Raw genomic sequence first — 6,476 nt, 5'->3', positions numbered from 1 at the left:
GATTCTGAGCAGCGCTCCTGTCTGCCCCAGGCACCTCATTACTGTAGGAGCTGCTGTATCGTATTGCCCCTGTGGCAGAGCAGCCTGCACAGCAAGATGTGGAGAGGGTTGTCCTGGACACAGCCTGATGCAACAATCAGATGCAACAAGCTATCGTGCACCTCAGAAGGCATACTCCTGCATGCCCCATACCACAGGACTCCTAGAAACCTCACTCGAAGTATCCTGAATTTTACTTGGATTTTTCCCCCACTCTCTGGGTTGCAAATGCTTTGCTAACAAGTGCAGAGTGGGTGCTGCCTCCTGCTCACTTGGGCCAATCAGCATGATAGCATCCATGTAATGGGCCAGTATGATACCTTGTGGGAGACAAAGACCATCAAGATCCGTGAGAATGAAGTTATGACCCAGGGCTGGAGAGTTAATAGAACCTGTGGTGGGACAGTGGAGGTGTACTGCTGGCCTTGCCAGCTGAAAGCAAATTGCTCCCAGCGGGCCTTCTATATAGGTATGGAGAAGAAGGCACTTGCCAAATCAAAGTCGCTCACCTGGTAACAGGAGGTGTGTCCATCTGCTTACACATATAAACCATATCTGGTGCGGAAGCTGCACATGGGGTCACCACTTGATCGAATTTGTGGTAATCCAACATCATTCTCTAAGACCCATCCAACTTCTGTGCAGGCCACATAGAATTCAGTGGGATGGAGTGCGAACTACTCTTGTATCTTTCAAGTCATGACAATGGCCCTAGTCTCTGCAATCTCAGTTTCTCCAGGGACATGATACTGTTTTTGGTTTATTATTTTCCTGAATATAGGCAACTATAATATCTTCTACTTGGTATTTCCAACCATGACAGCCCTCAGATTACAGGTGAGGGACTCAATACGAGGATTCTTCCAGTTATTAATTATATTACCTAAATTATGTATTCTAGAACTGGGGAAATAACTACAGGATGGATTTAAAGACCTTCTGAACCCTCTATGAGTCACACCTTTGCTAAAACTCCATTAATCACCTGACCTCCATAGATCCCTACTCTTAGTTGAAGACTATGACATTGTGGATTCCCTGGGCTCAGTATGAGTTCAGAACCAGTGTCCAGTAGTCTCCAAAATGTCTGATCATTTCTCTTTTGCCAGTGTACAGTTACCCTGGTAAAGGGCTACAGGTCCCTCTGGAGAAGGACGGGAGAAAGATTGACAGTATAAATTCTCAGTAGCATACTAGGTTCCTTCCTCAAGGAAATTCCCTTTTAATATAATTTTTTTTTCGGAACCGGGGATTGAACTCAGACCCTTGCACTTGCCAGGGAAGCACTTATTCCATTGAGCCATTTCCCCAGCCCCTCCTTTTACTATAATTTGAAGTGGATTTCTGTGCATTTGCCCTTACATTTTTCTGTTTATATAAATCTAGTAAAAGTTTAGTAGCCTTTTGGTCCATTTCACTTTGGGGAATACCTTGCTAACAAGCCAGTACCATATGTCTACATATTCTGATTATTACTTCACTTCTGTTGTCACAAAGACATGTGTCTTGTCTTTGGCAGTTGAGTGTTGCCGTGAGACAGACCTTTGCCATTCTAGTGTATAAGTAAACTCACTGCCCGTAAGTTGCCCATGGAGTGACCGCAGCCCCCACTGTAAGGTCTGACATTCAGAAAGGAGCAATGACAGTGCTCCTCAGCAGTGCTGGTCTTCACCCCACAGATCTGTCTCTAGGCGTTGGTGAGGGCAACATTCTCTGCATCGTCCTTGTGTGGAGGGTTAGGTTCAATGGGACAAATCCAGCCCAGCCCTCTCATCTCCTGAGCCCATCAATCCCCTCATCAACAGCAAGCCAAGGAACACAGGCATCTCTAATCGTTCACGGTAGGCCGAGATTCTACCAGCCAGCGAAATAAACTATTAACATGTTTCAACTTCATGAGCTGCAGCTTATATTAAGAATCTCTACTTAATGGACCTGGATCAATGAATTGAGTCTAATCCAGACATATGTTTTTGCCACTATTATCCCTCACCCTTAACATCCTTTGCCACAGCTGTTTATCAGACTTTTGCTTATAAGAATTAGAAAAAACTCAGATGCTTTGGAGTATAGCTGACTCCTTGGGGTCATACCATATATCGTACCCTTAGGAACTTTCTAGAATTTGAACCTTATTACATGCCTACAGGCAAACTGGTGGTGAGGTGGGGTCTTGAGGAATATCAACATTACTTAGGTTGGTAACTCAGGAAACACAGGGTCACTTTCTCAGGAATAGGAGGTGAGTCAACACCCCTGGGGGTCAGGTTGGAGTTGCCTCTGCCATTTCAGCTGGGGATAGCTCTTCCTCTGGAAAGTAGTCTCACCAGGGCTTAGGAGCCTGATGTTCCTGACCTAGTCAGTATCCTCCCAAAATACCCACGCCCCAACTTATGGGATCCCATTTTTTTCTGATCTGTGCCCTCCTTTTTACCACAGTTACACTCATATTCTGAGTGTTAAATTTAAGCTCTATTTCAGCCAATGGAATTATGAGCGTCTGGGCGTGGGTGTCCTCAATCTCAGCCCTGTGGCTGATGGAGAGAAGACTTTTCCAGGACAAACTTTGGAACATTGAGATTATTGTGTCTGGAGCTGGGAATTTGAATCTTTGAGCTTCTTATTTATGCTTACGAATTTGTCTTCATACTTAGAAGACTTTAGCTCTTTCGTGCATATTTTGAGCTCATAATTTCCTTTAGTAGTTTGTCAAAAGATGCTAAGAGCTACAGCCCGCAACACTGTATTTCCCACTCTGCCAAATCTAGTCAGAAGTACTGTATGTAGATTTATTAAATTCCTTGCCTCTCACAAGGGGTGAATTAGGATAATCAAGTGGATCTGCACAGCATATTAAACAGTCCGCACCATCCACACCACAGACTATAGTACTCATCATGTCATCAGAGAGACCAGGCAACTTTAGGTCTCATTAAATTAGATGGCCAGCTCCAGGAACCACTGACCCCAACAGAGACATTCATCTTTACCATTCTATTTCTCTAGAGCCACTTCTGGTACCAAAATTGGTATCTGTCAGGATTCACTAGAGGAACAGATTAAATATAAATATAAGCATGTATGATATATGTTCTATAAAGAATTTATAAACTCGGCTTCCAATGGCTACCTGAACAGTAAGGTGTGGAAGAGTTGGAAAGTGCTGTGTGTCCCCTGGAGACCAGGGGAGCCCATCCAAGGCAAAGGCTTGGGCCTCTCTGCAGAGTCCCTTGGGGTGCTTGTGGGAAGCCGAAGGGTCTGCACTGGAAGGCTGGAAGGTCAGTGCTCGAAGCCTGGAGACTCGCGTCTAAGGGGGAAACTGGAGCTCCTGGAAGAAGGAGAAATAAGACTTCCTTCTTTTCCATTTCATGTCATCCAGGCTACGAGCATGTTGGTTGGAGCTGCCACACCCAGGGCGGGTCTTGTATCCTCGCTGAGCCAGTGATCCGGACTCACCGAGAGCTGTGCTCAAGCTATCTGTTAGGCATTTCTTGTTCAAGGTGGCATCCCAATTAGTGATCACAGAGCCCCTACTCACCACCTCTTTTTAACAAGTACTGGAAGGTCTAGATAATATAATAAAAAAGGGAAATGAAAAATACATAATGAGAAAAAAATTGTCATGTAGAAATTCAAAAGAAGAAAGAGCATCATTAAGTTAGAAAGCAGTAATAACAAGTTAAGATAAAAAATTAGTATTTAAAGCTCAATACTTTTTCATAGAACAGCAGTGAACACATGGAGTTTGAAACAAATGACTCATGACCATTTATATTTCGAACTCACAAAGAAGTTAGCTTGATATAGCTGTAATAAATTACATATCAAGAAGTCACTAAAGACCACATACTGTGAATTCTATTTATATAAAACACAAAGAAAAGGGAAGGCAAAAGCAATTTGCTTTTTCCCTCTTCCAGTTTATTCCATATCATTGAATTTTTACCATTCATTCTTTACATGGCTCTTCATTTGAGGGTCTGGCTCAAATTGTATAAATAATTCTTAGCATCATCTCCTGCGGTATTGTTGACTCGTTGAGAATCTGGCTTAAGACTGATGTATCACATCCAGCCATTTGCTACAGAATATTTCAATGAAATCATGGTGAGCTGAGAAAAGGAATTTTTCTCCTAGAGTTGCTTTTTATGGGTGTGTTCTGGAGTCTACTCTATTTCAGTGTCCCGAACCAGTGGGTCAGTCAACGAAGGTCACCTGGGGGAGGAGCGGGGAACTGAAGAGGGGACAAAGGACAGGCGACGCGAGAAAAGGAGACAAGACAGGATTCTGATCAAGTGTCGTTTATTTAGGGGAGGTGCTGGGTATATATAGCGGAGACACAGGGAAATGACGTCAGCGGGTAAAAGGCGCGAGTAACTAGGCAACCGGGCTGTGACAGGAAGTCCCGCCTCCGGGGCATAGCGGGAGACTTATGGGAAATAGGCCGGGTAAGAGCTGGGAGCCTAGCTCAGCAGAGGTAGGGGAGGAGGAAGCCGGAAGCCCACGTGCAATAGGATTGCGGGCCTGGAGTTATTGTGCCTCCCACACTTCGGTAGGCAATTTATTTATTTATTTATTTACTTATTTATTTATTTTTATGAGGTACAAAATTTATACCCACACAAGTATCCTTGTAGTGCCTGGATTGCCATGTTAGTATAGTTTCACTGGCCGAAAAGTAAATGGGCTTTTTAAAAAATTTTCTGTACCAGAGATCGAGCTCAGGACCTTGCGCTTGCCAGGCAAGCACTTATTCCACTGAGCTGTCCCCCCGGCCCAGCACATGGGCTTACATGTCAGTCCTGTATTTGGACCTTTGGTGTCCTGTGTGCAAAATGAGGGTTTGGCCCTCTTTCCCAGGTAGTCAGTCCATGATGCTGAGGTCAGTCTGTGGTATACGTTCGCTTCACTCCTTAGTCCACTCGTGCTTTAGACGGACAAAACACGACTGCTCACTCGGCAGTGAGGATCTTGGCTTCCACCCGGCTCTATGGGGAGCTCGCAATCTTGATGTTTCCATTTCCACTTTTCTGTAAGTTTAGAAAATTCTACTCTTTATATTCAGAACAATTCTAGAGGCTACTCAAGCAGATGTTATTGTAGCAAGAATAAGGCAGGAGAAAAGTGGGAGCACGGGGGTGACCTGAGCAACCAGAACCTTAAGACATTGCCACTGGGGCGTCCACGGAAAAGCGTCTGTCGGCGAGAAAAAGGAAAAATAAGTTTAGAAACTTAAAAGTAGTATCTAGCTACATGTCCCCTCAACAGAAAAATACTCAGCATGTTTAAAATTAGCACATCACTTTTGCTTTATTTTTTTCTCTAATTTTAATAGCATATTTGCACAGTGAAAACATTCTTTGGGGAGGGGTTGGTACGTGGAGATACTGCACCTCGATCCAGTGGTCCTTCCCCCCACCCCCGGCCTCCAATCTCTGTCATCTCCAGATTCCCTTCCCATCCTTTCAAAACACACACACACACACACACACACACACCCCTCTGAATGATTGATCCTTCGTAAGTTTTTTAGTGTAACTACTCTCTGAACTAACCACTTTCAACTGCTTTCCCAGTCATGCATATACTTTGCTTTGGTGTCTTGGTGCCTGAGGCCTCCCTGTCTCTGAAGGTTTCTGTTGATGTTTTCTGCAGCACCAGGACAGCAGTCATGAATTTCTTTAGGATTTCTTTGTTACAGAAAATCTTTTTCTCTTTACTAGTGTGAAGGCTAATATTGCAGAATATGGATGTGAGTTGAGAGTTGTCTTCTTTAAGACATTGAGAACCGTCACTCCAGTTTCCCTGGAGTGCCTGGAGTGAAGTCTGAGTTTGCAATCTCAGCCGCTCTAACGTGCTCACCTTTATAAGGTGGTTGCTTTTCCCAAATGGTTTTTGTTGAATTTTAAATATTGTTGAATTTGTGGAATTTTTTTTTCTCATTTTATGTGTTTGTTACAGGGTCTCACAATGCAGCTTGGATGTGGTGATCCTCCTGTTTTCAGCCTTCCCAGTGCTGGGATGACACCACCACACCTGATGGTGGCTGGCTCAGCACGCCCGGGGCAGGGCTGGCACAGCAGGTGGTGCTGGGGGTCGAACCCCGGTCCCTGTGCTTGCCTAAGCAGGCGCTTAGTCTGCTGAGCTGTCTCACCAGCCCTCACTGAACATTTTCTTGGTGAAATCATTTACCTAGTTCATTAAATTCTCTTTGAGTTTAAGTCCTATATATGATTAAGAGGCATATATGAAGAAAAATTGGTGACATTAGATTTTTAGTATGTAATCAGTTGAAAGAATCTTATGTAAAACTAGCAGAGAGGAAAACAAAGAGGGAAACTACAGCTGAATTTGTGTATTTCCAGGAGGAAATTATTTGAAGCATAAAGCAATTATGTTTATGTTAAGGTAAATACACATAAACAATAATAATGAGA

This window comes from Octodon degus, unplaced genomic scaffold (genome assembly GCF_000260255.1).
Source record: "Octodon degus isolate 3935 unplaced genomic scaffold, OctDeg1.0 scaffold00010, whole genome shotgun sequence".
NCBI classification, from domain to species: Eukaryota; Metazoa; Chordata; class Mammalia; order Rodentia; family Octodontidae; genus Octodon; species Octodon degus.
The sequence above is the reverse complement of the archived record's forward strand: the minus strand, read 5'-3'. Positions refer to the sequence as shown.